Below are 15,613 nucleotides of genomic sequence, written 5' to 3'. Positions count from 1 at the left end.
GGGCGGTGCACGTGCGCCCATGACGGCCGCGCCTCAGTGGTGACGTCATGGAACTTTGAAATAGAGCGGGAAGGGAAGTGAGGGGCTGCTGCGTGGCGGCTCTGAGGAAACGGTGCGGGGCTGGGTTGGTGGGAACGTCTGTGTTCTTCCTCACCGCGCTTCTGGGCGCCGCTACCTGTCAGCAGGGCTCTGAAGGGTGTATTTGCTGACATGACTTACTCGCGGCCCCTTGGTCTCGTCCTGTATTTGCTAAGTGATGCTGCGATGGTAGTGCCTGGTTCATGTTGTGTGTGGCCTTGCATGAAAATAATGCCAGGCTAAAAAATTCTGAGGAAAAATTGGGCAGTATATTTGCCTCCAAATTTGCTACTGTGACCAAGGAGCCCCCCGAGTGAAATAGGTCCCTAAGTGTGCTGCTGTGGGGTACCTTAAGTTCTGTGTAGATCAGTTCATTTCTAAACAGGTATGTGAGCCCTTACCTTTCCTAAAGGTGCTGCTGATTTATCACAGCACCTTAGGTGAACCATTTTAGTTATATTAGCTTGAATATGGGAGGACAGACACTGCAGAAAAAGTTTTCTGTGTGTTTTGCATTAAGAAAGTGCTTTCACTGCATTATTTGCAAACGGAATGGAAATGGGAGCCATTCCATTCTTCCCAGGCATTCTGGAGGGAGTTAGAATTCTCCTATTTTTGCATATTCGTTTACTTCTTCTGGTATTTCTACTTTGAGCAAAATGTTTTTTTCATATATATATATATACTGAAATCAGAAACAAGATTAATCCTTGGTACTTTTGATGAAGGCTGGCCCTTCATCAAAGGCCTGAGATATTTTAAAGACTTTTTTTTATTTTGTATTTCTAGGAGAAACTGGGATTTATAAACCTTTTGTGATTTATGTTATTTGTAGAATTTTAAATTTAAAATAACTATCTTAAAACTCATCTTTACTATTTCTTACGTAGAAATTACGTTTTATAGAGTTTTCTCAGATCTTGAAAGAAAATTGCGCTTTTTCCTGTTCACCAGGAGACGGCGCTATGCAATGCAAAAGCCTGTCCTGGAGCAGCCTCTGCTTATAATCACAGCCACGACTCGGGAGCTTGATGTTGAAGGTGTGTTTCAGTAATAGCTACTGTATTTTCAGTAGAGCTAGCAGTCAATTCCAAAGTCTGCCTTTAGAGTTGAAGTCCCTCTGGAAACTCAAGTAATGTATTCTGTCTATACTCCCAAGAGTTTAAAGCTCTGAGCAATCTAGAGCTGTGGAGTGGTTATGATTGGAAGACGTCTGTGCAAGTTGTTAGTTCAACTCACCTGCTCAAAGCAAAGTCAGCAAGAACAGGTTGCTCAGGATTTTGGAGACTTCACAACCTCTCTGCACAATTTCAGTGTTTCAGTGTTTGATTATGCTCTTCATATATGAAGTTGTTTTAATGGCAAGACAAATTCCAGTTTCAGCATGTGCTCAGATGCTCCTTTCCCTTATTCATGTTGTCAGCCTTTCACTTAGCTTGCTTGGGTACACTGGTGTTTATCCTAGTGGAAAATCTAGAACTGAACCCAGCTCAGCAGGCAGCTGTGGTTTTACCAGTGTGAGCAGAGCGGAAGGACCACCTCTCTTAATCTACATGTGGAATTTTTCATAACACCACCTGGGATGCTGTTGGGGTTTGCTGTGAAGGTACATAGCATATTGTGTGCTTTTAAGTTATATTACTGTTATGTATAGTATTAATAGTATTATATATTTTATATACTGTGTATTTATCCCTCTCCTCCTAAGTGTATAATCTAGGAAGTGTCAGTGTTTAAACTGTTCACACAGGCCTTAGGATAGTAGATGCCAAATATCCTATTAGAAGAATCACAGAGTAAGAGAGATATAAGAACTTACAGAGCTTTTTGATGAAATTCTAGGCCTGTTTAAAAAGAAAAACTAGATGCATAAATTAGCTCTGAAACATAGACCCCTCAGCCAGAGTTTGATTAAAAAAAAAAAGTTGTAATTAAGTAATATAACAGACTGTCCATATGTATTAGAGATTAACCTGCAAGTGCCCAAGTCTGTCACATATTTGGAAAGATGCTTGACTTTTCCATATTGAACAGCAGTAGTAAAGTTAGATGATGGACATCAAGTAAATGTTTGCAAGTGTTGAACCTTTTATTTCACCCTTGCTTCTGCACAGACTATGCAGCAGCAGCATTGTTTCAGGGGGAAGGAGTTGCTCTAGGCTTAGTGGAACTCTGTATGGACAAAGGTTTGTTTAGGATGAAGGATTAGGGCTGAGTTTCCTAAAAATTTTACTAGATACTTGTGCATGTTAGAAGTCTAACTTATCATGCCTAGGGCCAGCAAGAAATATTCAGGTGTTCACTTTAAGATTTCCCCAATCAAATCCTCATTTTCATTACTTTTTTTTTTAAGAGAATAGTTACAGAATGTTTTTTAGATTTTTCTCTGTGAGCATGCCCCAGGGTTAGAGTCTTAAAATGGAAACTTTCAGAACCTGTGCTAGTGAAGCAAAATAATGAAGGGGAAAAAAAAAAACCTCTAGCTCTCACTGTATAGCTGCTTATTTCAGTTCATGCAGACAGTTTTTCTTAATCCAATTTGAGCAGTTCTGGTCCACACTGACATAAAAATTTTTAATTGACAGGGATAATAAAATGTTGTCACTTTTATGTTTAATTAGGTACTGTGCAAAGGAAATAAGAATTAAGATTTGCTCAATATATAAGCACATGTAAAAGCAGAAGTGGTTTGGTTTTCTCATGGATATGTTTGTAAAATTGACCAGTTGTCTGAATAGCAACAATAACACTCCTGTGCTCCTAAGTCTGGTTACTTGGACTTTTATTGTTAAGTCTTCTTTACACAAGGAGAGCTCTGTTATGGCTACTGAAATTCCACAAGTAGTAGGATCCATCTAAGAGAACAGACTAGGGGAATGGGAGCTTCCATTTTAGTAAATACTTTCAGGTAACATGAAAGATTATTAGTAGTAGCATGAAAAATCTGTGATCTTGGCCACGTCTTGCCTATGTCATTTTCTCCAGATGAGCATTTCCCAAAATTTCTGTACATATATTATTACCATTTTAATGAATGTTACTCTAACCAAAGGGGGCATTGGTAGTTCTGCCCAGTAATACATTGATATGCTTATGATGCAACTTTAAGGATAACAAGTTAATACATGAGAGAGAATACAGGGCATTTGTCTTCATGCCAAGGGTTACGTGAGCTTTATAGAAGAGCATGAAGATTAGTCCATATATTAGGCAGAGATCAGGTGCACAAAACTACCAAAACGATGGAATGGGCTCCTTTATTTGTAGGAAATGGTCTATGTAACATGTTCATGCTTAAAATGGAAAACACCAATCTGTTCATAACTTTAAGAAGATGAATGCAATTTCACTTGCATGGCATAAGATAAATTTTAGTGAGAGTGAGCTCTCTGAGTTTACTTGGCATGTTTTTGATGCAGCTTTTGCAATACACAGGTATCTTCAATGAATCTTAATATAATTCCTCAGTGTGGAGCACAGAGATGGTGATTTATGCAGCTTTGGCTTCTTAGTTGCTAAATTTATTAGATATATATGGATTAAAAAGTGGAAAATAGGAGCAAATGTGATGCTAGAAGATGAAGCTGCTTTCTTTGTTTTAGAGTGCAATTGTTTTCATAAGGAGTTGATTTTAGTTTGGTTATGTGTTTACAAAGCATTTCAAAAGCCAGAAAAAAGATGCTGAGTAAATATGATGATAATCCTAAGTATATTAGACTACTAACTTTAAGTGACAGCACTTCAGTATGGCATTAAATAGAATACAGGCTCTTTTGTTTCATCGGCAGGTCAGCGTAATTGTGTTTTTTGCTGATACTCTTTGCAATTGTCTTTGTTTCTTTCTCTCACCTCCTTACTTTCCAATTCCTTCCAGTACACTATTCCTGCAAAAGTAAGTAATTAAGCCTACTACTGTACTTATTTTTTTCTTATGAGATGCGTATATAAACATGCTCATCTTTGTATTATATTTTGTTTTCAAATAATGAAAATACCTGCTAAATACTGATAGAAAACTACTTTTTAGATGATATGCAGCTGTGTCTTTCATTGCATTAAGAAAATGCACCAGGTGTAGCATATCATTCTTTTCAGGTGTAGTAACATTTAGAGGACAGAATTATGCTTCTCTGTGGTGGAGCGTGCACAGAGGAATTTCCAGCATCTACACAATGGTGGGTGGTGAGGTCTTGACTCATAGTTTTCTTACTGTATTAGTGGCAACAGTTCAAATGAAATTACATTTATTATGCTTCATTACAAGCACTAAACAATTCTGCTGAAATTTCTACTGACAACTATGCCTCCCAACAGCCATCTTCTGTGTAAGGATATTCAGGAGAGTATTAGGAGGAAATCATTTTGTTCTCAACAATTTATTGAGTTGTATGAAAGTGAGAGTAAAAGTTTCTCAGGATGAAAAACAAATCTGTTCTTTTTCTGTCAGAGTTGTATTGGGCACCTACTGAAATAGCAGGATATGTGATCTCATTTCCTTCTTTTTCACTGCTGAAAAATTATCAGGGAGTATAAAGAATCAAATACTACTGATGCTGTTTCTCTTGTGCTATTTTTCTGTGGAAGTTTATTTTCTTTAATCGGTCTGTCTGTACTATAATTTATCTACATAATCTATCAGTCCTTCTCAATGGCTCCCTTGGCCACTTTCAGTGAAGAATAAGACCTTTAGAGCAAATAACCTGCGAGTATTGGGAAAACTGCTAGATGAATAGATGAGGATGATTCAAATGAGTGCCTTCACTGAAGGAAAGTTGGGAAGAAAGTTGGCCTTTGTACTTCACGTTTGGAAGCAATTACCTGAAAATTCTGCCTGCACTGGCTTCACACATGCTATCTGATGTCTGATCTGGTTCTTAGAGGTGTAGTGCATAAAAAGGGATGGAATTATTTAATAGAGAAGTTTAGAACAGAGGACGTGAGTCTATTTAAAATCAAAACCTATAACTTTGGTACTTCTGCTATTCATGGAATGCTTAGTTAAATAACAAGCAAAGAGCTTGTGTTGCAATTTGTCTAAGTATATGGGAACAACTTGTAGCTTAAAGAAACTGTAAACTGTCTGGTATAGATCAATATAAATTGGAAATCTGGTCAGGATATAAATGAGCACATGGTGGCTCTAGAATTGGAAATGGAAGGAGGTTTTTATCGTTTAAAAAAAAAAAGTAGGGCCAAAGCACAGCCCCTAACCATTCCTGTGGTCTGTGATGTATTTGGCAGTGAAATTATGAAAATCTGGCTTGTGCAAGTCTGCATCTCAATTTCCCTTCTCTCATTCTCTGCTTAGCTACTGCAAGCACCAGCCTTTCTGTATTGAATTTCAACATATCGATGATAGCCTTAATTTTTTTTCTAACCTATCCTTGGATACCTTTGAGTTTGCTCATAATTCTGTAGAGCTGACTGGAGTTTTCCGGAAAAAAATCAGGAGTTAAAGTCCATACTTTGATAATTTTCTAAGTTTTAAAGACATGAGTTTTAGTGGGAGTAGATATTACTGAATGATGACATGAAATCTGATGGAAGATGTTTGAGTGGTGAGATTTGAACTTCTGACAGAAAGCAGCTAATTCATACATAGTGTTTGAATACTACTGCTGAGGTGTTAAGGCAGTCATCTCACTAAAAGACACATATTGGGTGATGTTAGTCCACCAAACACTTCTTGCACTTGCAGTTATTCCTATTAATCAAGAGAATGCTTACCTCTTATTACAGTTGTCTGAGACTGTGTCATAAAACTAGAAATCAAATTTCCTAATAGCTGTTTTAGTCTAGATATTTATTTAAATGTTCGATAGATGGATGTTCTACCACGATCACTAGAATACTGATATGTAAGCATCTATTCAACTAGAAAAATTGCCTGGTTCTTACATTGAGGTGTTTAGATACATGGAAGATACATTTACAGTGGCGTAAATCTGGTTTCAGATGCACAGTTCTTTTGTTAGATGAAACATAGAAATGGTGCAAAGGTAAGTAGAAATAAGGTAGGATTCTTTTTGTAGCAAGTACTAAATTTGTGGAGATTAAAAAATTACGGCGAAAATGTAAAACACTTTTCCTTACTATTAATTTCTTCTTAAAATACTTGAGTTTAGCAATAAATATGAGTGCATTGTTGTTGCGTGCCAACTCTTTTGATAGAGAAGTAAGATTTGTCATCTTTCCCCTTTAAATGGCACTATGTTACTATTTTAATATGCATAGTTAGGGGTATTGATATTTATGCAATGTGTGAATGTTACAAACAATCAAATATTAACATTCAGTATCCAGGAGATGTTACTGAGCTTTGCTCAGCACCAAAAACAGCAACGTAAAATGTTAATTGTTTTGAAAATAACTTACTTCATGCCATTCTTAGTATATTATGTGTTTTCTTAAACACATTTTTTAGAGTTATAAGCCTTTGTAAATTTCTTAAAGACCACTTATTCAAGATCAATTGGTAGGTTAAGGATATTGATTAGATGAATTAGAGATTAAGGGTTGTAATTTAGGAATAACTAATTTCAATTTTGCAGTCTTTCGAGGAAGTTTGTTTCTAAATGAGTTGTTTAAAATTGACTTCCCTGTTTATGTGGCCCTTAGAGAGGAAGTATTACTCTACCCAGGTCATAGTCATTTGTTTAAATTCTGTGGAAACAAAACTGCACGTTTGTATTTAATGACTGCCACTTTGATTTTGTATTTAGAGACTGCCTGCATTGACTTTCAAATCAATTGATATGGCAATGCAGGCAGGAGTCCATCCTTATGTTGTTGCTTTGGCTTTAATTCCTGTTCATTTGCTCTTGGCTAATGCAGGATATGGAGGAATGAAAAGTGATTTGGAAATGTGTAAGTGGAAATCTTGAACTGACATTTAAATTTGTTGTCACTGAAAAATTGATATTTTTTTCTTAAATCTCTCTCTTATATGATTTAGAATAGGATTCAGCATTTTAAGTGTCCTAAATAGGCGTTTCTGGACAGCTACGTCTCCAGTTAAGAAGTAAAGGATTTGTCAGACTAGAGGAGTATGTATGCATCGGTTACTTAGTCTGCTAGTACTTCAACATAAGCTCTTCTTCAGAAAGCATGTGAAGCCCCAGTCTAGAAAAGGATGTAAACAGGTGACTAAGTGTTTTCCTATATTGAAGTCAAACCTAAGAGTAGTTACAAATATTTGGCTAACAGATATGCAAATTTATCTTGGATGCCAAGGCTTGAGCTTTTGTAAATGTTGTTTCAACAATATTCTTCTACATTGTTGCTTGCTTGGTTGTTTTTTCTTCTTCATGGGGGAAGAAAAGAGAAGACTTTTCAAGGTTTTATTCAGGTCTTGATTAAGCGGGAGACTAAAAAGCTGTAGATGCACACAAGAAACAACTGGTTTGAAAACAGTTGTGATCTTGATATGTATATAGCTGTACAATCTCTTCTCCCTTACCTCCCCCATTACGAAGATACTATGTAACTGCAGGTAACATCAAAATACCCTGAGCATGTCCAACTTTTATGACATGTTCTGTCACTGTATAATACTGACTTTAAAAATGCTTCCTGTTTCCTAGTGAATACTTTACAACATCTGCATTTTCCTACTCTTATGTTGAAATATTTCTTTTTTGTAGCAACTGGACCTTTCATTCAAACAAAATTACGGGATTTATTACCCAAATATTGAAAGTTAAGAGAACCATTTTTCAAATCAGTGGCTTCAAATGAGTTAAAAAATCAGTTTAGTAGGTCACCTCCTTGGGGCTCCTTTGGGGCCTTTAATCCTTCTTGAGGAAAAAAAGCATTGCGAAGATTTTAGAAGTATTTCAATTATTTTCCCCATGGCTGGGTATAAATATGTAGAGAATTCTGGCTAAGCCACCACTGTTGGTTTTGTTTTCATTTAAAATTTTTTTGCAATTCTGTTAATTCGTCTTTTTGTGCTGAATACTTTGTGGGAAAGACAGATATGCTTTCCACCCAATAGGCTAAATGTCTGTGTTACAGCACACTGCATTTAGAAATTGCACAGAGGGTTCTTTGTATACTAAAATATAACACTAAGCAGACTTCTAAACATAACAGATTAAATTCAGATTTCATTATTTTGCTGTCAAATCAGAGGACAGAATTTCATAAAGTAGATTTTGTGTTTAGAATTTCAAAAAGTTGATTACAAATGAAAATTGGTGATGAGCAAAGATGGTAATCTTCTATTGAAGTCCTCTTTAAACCTGAGTTACAGCTTACCTGTGAGTGAAGGAAGTTCTATTGGTATAGCTTAATACCAAAGTAAATTCCACAGGATGGCTCTGCACTATGACAGCTGTGATATCTGCCTGTATTGCAGCTGATATTATTTACCTGCTGATACAGGATTTCCAGTCCTAGCTATGGATTTTCCATAATCCATTTATAGGAAACATGTATTATCAACTTTTTCACTCTTTACCTCTTTCAATATCATCTTTGTGAATGGGCTATTGATAAAAGTCCTTTAAATTGGAATGGCTTCTAAGGCATGAGATGAAAAGTAATGCTTGAAGGTGAATAAAATTATGACATCATTTTAGAAATATACACAATTAGCTAAGCTGGTCAAGATATGCTTGCCAGTCTTGGCTAGCCTGACTTGTAAAGATATTTTAGCAAGGTGTCAGTGTTTAAGTTTTCTTGAGTCATGGTCCCTCTTTCATCTTTATTTTCCAGATGAGTCTCTAGGATGGTGCTCCCACCAGTGACTGAGATAGTAAGATAAGATAGAGCTGAAATAGTGTGGATAAAAAATTTTCTGTACAAAGAGCTTTCTTCTTGCAAGTAACATGTATTCAGGATTTTTTGTTTGGGGGTTTTGAGAGGAGGGGAAGAAGAAATGAATTGAAGGAGATAAAGGGTGAAGAAGGAATTAAGAGTTAAATCTGTAAATAGACTTTGAAATATTTCTTGATAATACTTATGGTAAAGAAGGAATTTGTCATTACCACAATTAACAAAATGGAGCCCTCTAAAAAGAGATTTTTATTATTGCTCCAAAATTAAGCTGTTAAAAAGCAACAGTAACACTTGCAAGAGGTGGCTGTAAGAGACTAAAATTATTCAGAAGTAAAACTTCAGAATCCAGAATTTGAGGCAAATGTACTTTTTCTCAGAACATATAATTTTAAGCCTCTGATGAAATTTTGTTAGAAAAGCATTACCTTTAATGATGATATGAAGCTTCATGTTCTTTGTGGTTCTCATCTCTGTTTTGTAGCTTTCAATTGCCAGACAAGCTAACATTTGATTGAAAAAAAAAAAACAAAAAAAAAACCTGTTGTGTTTTTTTTTATGGCTTTGGCTGAAGCAAATGAAAAGCAGCAAAATTCATCTGAACAGCATACAGAGAGACTTCAAGTGTTTCGCAGGTCTTACAAACAGCTGATCTCAAGACTTTTGTATTATCCTAACTTTAAGGGTTTGCTGCTTTTTATCAGACCTCATTCTAGAAATAGAATGTTAGTGAAGTTCTTGTCAGAAGATGTGAAATTGAAGAGGAAAGAAATGGGAGCTTCTATGTGAACATTTGTAATGCTTGCCTCTTAATGTCTAATCCAATGCAATTTCTTAAAATGCCAGTGCTTTCTGGCAGTGCTGGATTTTGTGAAGCTTAATTTTGGGATGAAATTATCTCATTTGCAGATTATTTTAATATCAGTAATCTTTCAGTTTAATACTTGCAGCATTACTATCTGTAGTTGCTGTTAACTGTTCTTTTAAATAAACCAACCTGATTGAGAGCTTAATTACTGTAATGTCTTGAACACTTGAACTCTTTTGCCATTTCAGAAGAGAAGCAGCGTGTGGCTTTTATTCTCTTGTTCCCTAGTGTAACCAGATATACAAAGGAAATACACAAAGTGAGCTGTTACACCCACCTGAAGTGTATGCTGATAAGCATTCCAGTGTTTTTCCCAGTATCCTCTCAACCTGCATTGCCAGAGTACGAGTCACCAAAAATTCCTTGTGCTTTTGCAGTTTGCACTGCAGGATATGGTTCCATACAGTACATGCCCTTTCCTGAGAGAGTTTCTGGCTTTTGTTTGATACTGGCCTGAGTTTATTTCGCCCCAGACTAGTCACTTCTCTATTTTTTCCAGTGTGCTTTTCCACTAAAGCAGAGTGTGAGCACATTGCTTGGAATGAAATGCATGGGTCAGCTGCAACTGCAGTTGGTTTTGAATTGATATGGAACCTTTCTCTTGAGGATGTGCTAAATGGATAACCATAAGAGAAGCTATTTCCTGTCTGTTGGAGGGTGGTATGGCTCAAACTTTAGATGTTTTATAGCAGCATATTTCTAATTCACTGAAAAGGACTCAAAAAAATTTAGTCAGCAATTAAGACTTTCCAAGTTCTGTTGAATGAAAAGTAAAAAGAACAGCATGCAAGATATGCAGATGGCAAGCAGGCGATTTGGAGCAAGCAATTCAGATTTTCCCTCTCTTTCCACAGAGAACAATCTGAATTTTTTTCCTTTAGCTTACTCATTATTCAGATAGCTGTGGGCATTTGTTCCTGGTGTCTTTTTGCAGCCAAGTGATTACATATATTTGACAACTCAAATTCTGATATAATACTTCTAATTGGATGCTTAGGTCACACAATTTGCTTTCTCTGACTTAATGACCTTTATTTCTACTAAGACTCTCCAAGTAAATGTTCAGTTCTTACATTAGCAGCAAATAATTGCTTATATTGTACAGTTCCTGGTTCTCATCATTTCTATTGATAGCTTTGGGTACTGTAGTATCTGCAAACAATGGCTGTGACTTGAGACTGAAATAAAAATTCAAGTGAATGTGTTGTGGACAGAAATATTAAATCATTTTCCAGTTCAGTTTCCATTTGAATTTGAGAGTTAATGCTGACCAATGAGGGTGGGGCACAGCATCATATTTGTGCTGTTTTAGAATATCCTCTCTAGCTCTAACAGAAAAAAAAGTTGATCATTTTTAGACAGATATTTGCACTTCTAAATCTATCCTGAAGAGAAAAATACTTTCTTTACTTATGGAGCATGTTGCAGTCCTGTGAAACATTGTTAGGCAAGAAATATGTCTTCCTGTACTAAGCATTTTCCTGTTCATGAAATACTTGTAAACTAGAATAACTTAATCTGAGTATGCAACACCAAAATATGTCTGCAGGATGTGGTTCAAATGTTGCAGTTGCACAGTCTGCTATGTACATGATGTCTGTGCTCTTCATATCTGCCCATGTACAGTTCTCTGCAAAAGTACCAAGCCTAGATATGAAAAGTAAGGGATACCCCCAGTTCCTCTTGACTTCAACTGGAAATAAAGGCACTTATGCTTTTGTAGAGTGCTGAAGAATGGAAAGTGCCTTGCAAATATCATTCTGTGATTAGTTGAAAATTGTTACTGTTTCACTGACTTTGTAGGCTTTGAAGTCTTAAAATTTCAGTAAAGTGTATGATGATCATGTATTGTCTTTGAAAAAAACAATGAACTTGGTTCATATAGAGCTTCATATGGTAGGTCAGTGGGATAAATAATCTTTTATATAAGTGCCAAAATGAGTTGCTTGAGAATATGTCAAAGTGCTTATTTTCTATCATACATACAAGAACAAACACTCATTTTGATATGGTACTTGATTTTGCTTTAAATGTTACTGTTTTTCAATACTGGAACTGTGCACTTTGATACTACTTGCACAGCTAAAGTGGCTTAATGAGGAAACCTTTCTGGTGGAAAAATGAACATTTAGAACCAGAAAAGCTTAGCAAAAAAATTGATTTTTCCTAACCTTGAACTTTTGAGGTTTTTATCACCTGTTTCCTTTTACCTGTCCTTGTTTCATTCACATTAATGAATTGACTTGAATTCCTACTGATATATCTATGTACAAATGAATGTTTTGTTGTCCTGTGGATTTTTTTTTTAAGTATATTAGACTTTGCTGAGATCTTGGAAATCGGAATCTGCTGCTTTTCATTTTGATCAGTAGTTACGTTTTCTTCTCTAGCACTAAGTAACATTGCCGCTGTTTTGGAGTTTCAGCTTCGAAGAAGCTGTTGATTTTTCGCTGCTACGTTAGAGGGCAGCAGTAGACTAATAATGCGGGAATCTCACGGCGTTCCTTTGCTGTCATCTTGCCACCTGGTGGCGAAATGTGGAAGGCTGTTGCATGTGAAAAGTAAAGACTGCTTTTAGAGAGGGACTTTCTTCTGCCTATATTCGCACAGTGGAATAAATTCGGACTGTTTCCCCAAGAATCTGGGTTCTTTGTATTCAAGTGAACAACTTTATTTAAAATAACCGCAATAATTTTCACACAAATCCAGCGTTGTGCACTCTGCTTGAAAGAGGGAGGAGAAAAAGACATTCATAGCTTCTTAATACAAGCTTAAAATGCTTGTCTTTGTCTTAAAAGTTGAAGCCTAACTCTGCTTTTGCTGAAGTAAACAGTAAAACTTCTATTGACTTAAGCTTTTGTGCATGTTGTGTATATTAGAAATAAATACAATTTTTTTTTACTTGTAGTTAATGTCTTCAATGTTGTTTCAAAGTGGTCATATTCAGTCTTTTCTGTTTTTTAAACAGGTACTATGCAGTAGCGGCTGAAACACTCTTGGAACAGTTTCTCCAAGCAGCCCTGCGTGTTGAGCAGCACATGGTGAGTTTCCTGAGTCTTTTTAATGGTTGCCGCTGTAATTATTATTATATTTTTATTTTATCATAACTATTCCTAAAACACAACTTTCAGATCTTTAAAATATAGTAGTGAATTAATAAATAAAAGCTAATACAGAGTTGATGACAAGAATTCTGTAAGTCTAGGGCAACTCTTCCAGGTACTCCTCTGACTTTTAATTTAAAAAAAAAAAAAAAAAAAAAGAAACCACGAAGAAACACTTAATGTTTGTAATGTCTTGTTTGTTAGCTTTTAAAAACATTTTTATTATAGGATCCTAATTTCATGTAATTTTCATCTTTTACTTAACCAGAAAAATGTGTGTATATACAAGGAGAGAGATCTTCCCTCAGTTTTAAAAAGCTTTTTAATGCATTACTATTTGATTAATTGAAAGTCTTATCCCTTCCCTGTGGACACCGTTACTGAGGCAGTTGTCTTATAAGTTACAAAGATCTAAAAGTATGTATTAAATACATACTTATCGCAATTTTGAAATTGTGTTATGTAGATTTTTTTCCAATATTTTCATAAGTGACATAGTTTTCTCCAAAAGTGTACTGCAATGAAATACTTCATGAAATGGTTGCTGGACTTTTATTTTTATGTATAAATATAAAATATACGGATATGCATGCAAATATTTAAACATGCATTTTTCAGTGAAAATGACTACTTCACCGTATGCCCCAAAATGCTGCTTTTAGTTAATGCTGTTTTGCTGTTGGTTCTGTCAAGATGCTTAATTTTTAATGAAATTAAAATGTAGTTCTTCCCTGATTCTTGGACTGTTTCACATTCAATTCCTTAAGGAACAACACAAGGGTGGCATTAGGTTTGCATTAGTGTTATTTTTCAGATCATGCACATTTTGCAGTCATTGAGGATTCAAAGCCCATGACAGTTTAAATAAGGTGGCTATTTAAATTGTAGACCTGAGAGCTTTTCAATTTTTAATGTTAGTTCTCTGAATAAGATGATGCTGGTATAATTTAAAGTATACTATATTGAATGGAACACGGTGACCTGTTCATGATGAAGTAGGCTTACTGAGGTAACCTTGGCAGTTGTTTAATGCTGCAACTTCTTGATGTTGGTATGGTAAGTCAGTGCCCATGCATTAGGCTCTGCCAGCTAAATAATCTAATTTCTCCTTACTAACAAAGTACGTTGTTTCTTGACCTCACCAATGAACAAAAGCAAAGAGGAGCTTTTTTATTTCTTCGAGGAGCATGTGTGTACATAGGTCACTCTGAAAGTAATACTTCCTATTTATTTCTGTGAAAACTACAGTAGGTAGAAAGAAAACAGTAACGCTATTTGATAGAATAAATGCTCAAATAATAAACAGTTTTTCAACATAGTCACCACCATTATGTATGCACTTCTGCCAGCAATGAACAAGAGCCTGCATACTGTCCTTGTAAAAATTTTTTTACAGTAGAGGTGACTGTATCAGATCCTGGTAAATTTGAGTGGAATTAAAAATTCTATCAGTCAGACTGGATCTGTAACCTAATGTCCCCCCCCATTCTGTATTGCTAAATAATTTTGAGTGCTACAATATGACACAAATATAAAATTCAAGTTAAATGCATTACACTCTTAAATGTGTCAACGCAACACGTTAAATGACCAATTCTTTGAATTTTAGTGTTTAACATTTATTTTGATAGTACATAAGGGAACTGCTAGAACCACTATGTAAAACTGCTTTACAAGTTGCCATAGTGATTACATTGTAGAGTTCAACAGTGTTCTTTCCCTTCTTCTTTTTTCTCTTATGTTATTTTGAAAAAACAAGCCAATATTTCACTTCTTTTCTCTAGTTAAATGGGAAGTCCAAACTGATCTAAACTGTTTTGAATTTTGATTTGTGCTCCTTGCCTTGACTGTGCTTAAATATCAGTTGCTTTAAATTTCCCATGATTTGGGTTCTTTCTGCCTGCCTTGCTGGCTCATGCATGATGCAGACTATACAGGGTAAAGTCAATAATTTCAAAAAATCTGATCTGTGTATCTGTTCTTGTGCTTTAAGCATCGTCCCTCTGTGTGTGACTCCATTCAGTACTTCTAAGCTATATAACTGCTTAATTGGGAGGGTCTTTTTTTCCCCCCAATCTTCTTTGATGTTAATCTTTAAAATTACAAACTAAGGCAGAACTTAAGGATGGTATATTTAGACTCTCTTTTTATTGCTCCTTCCAGAGACCATAAATTAGCACATACTAACATTGTGCATGAAGTGTTATCAAATTGGATGTGTAAGAGGGAGAAGAGTGTTTAACTGTTGTTTAACAGAAGGTGGGGAGCCCGAACACCAATGATAGTATTCAGTAATTATGCTACAGTGATCAAGGCGAAGGGCTTTTTCTCAGCTCACCTTCTGCAGTGGTCAGTGGTCAGATGTGTTGATTTGGAGAGAGGGACTGTGGTGTGAGTGGGACAAAAGTTATTTCAATGAAATATCTCCTCTGAACAAGGTATAAGCTCTATCTAAACTTTATTTCTGTAAGGATATTATATACTTGAAAAGCATAGTCAACATTTAAGATGTAAGCACTATTTTACAGGTAGAACATACTGTATGTTTATACATACCACGGGGATGATCATTCCCCTGTACTCAGCTCTGGTGAGGCCACACTTTGAGTACTGTGTTCAGATTTGGGCCTCACACTACAAGGCATCAAGGCTCTGGAGAGTGCCCAAAAGAAGGGCAACAAAGTTGGTGAAGAATGTGGAACGCAAGCCTTATGAGGAGTGGCTGAGGGAACTGGAATTGTTTGGTCTGTAGGAGAGGGGGCTCAGGAGAGACCTTACCACTCTA

General features: G+C 35.9%; 1 long non-coding RNA gene across 1 annotated transcript; it reads left to right on the top strand.

Moving 5' to 3' along the window:
* Positions 1-12: 12 nt before the first annotated feature.
* LOC109368492 lies at positions 13-12,761 on the top strand. Its single transcript, XR_004160404.1, has 3 exons — positions 13-112; positions 1,033-1,118; positions 12,693-12,761. It is a non-coding gene; the product is annotated as an uncharacterized LOC109368492 (long non-coding RNA).
* The last annotated feature ends 2,852 nt before the right edge of the window (positions 12,762-15,613 follow it).

This window comes from Meleagris gallopavo, chromosome 7 (assembly GCF_000146605.3).
Source record: "Meleagris gallopavo isolate NT-WF06-2002-E0010 breed Aviagen turkey brand Nicholas breeding stock chromosome 7, Turkey_5.1, whole genome shotgun sequence".
NCBI lineage: Eukaryota > Metazoa > Chordata > Aves > Galliformes > Phasianidae > Meleagris > Meleagris gallopavo.
Note: the sequence above shows the minus strand (reverse complement) of the source record. Positions and strands in the feature narration are given on the sequence as shown.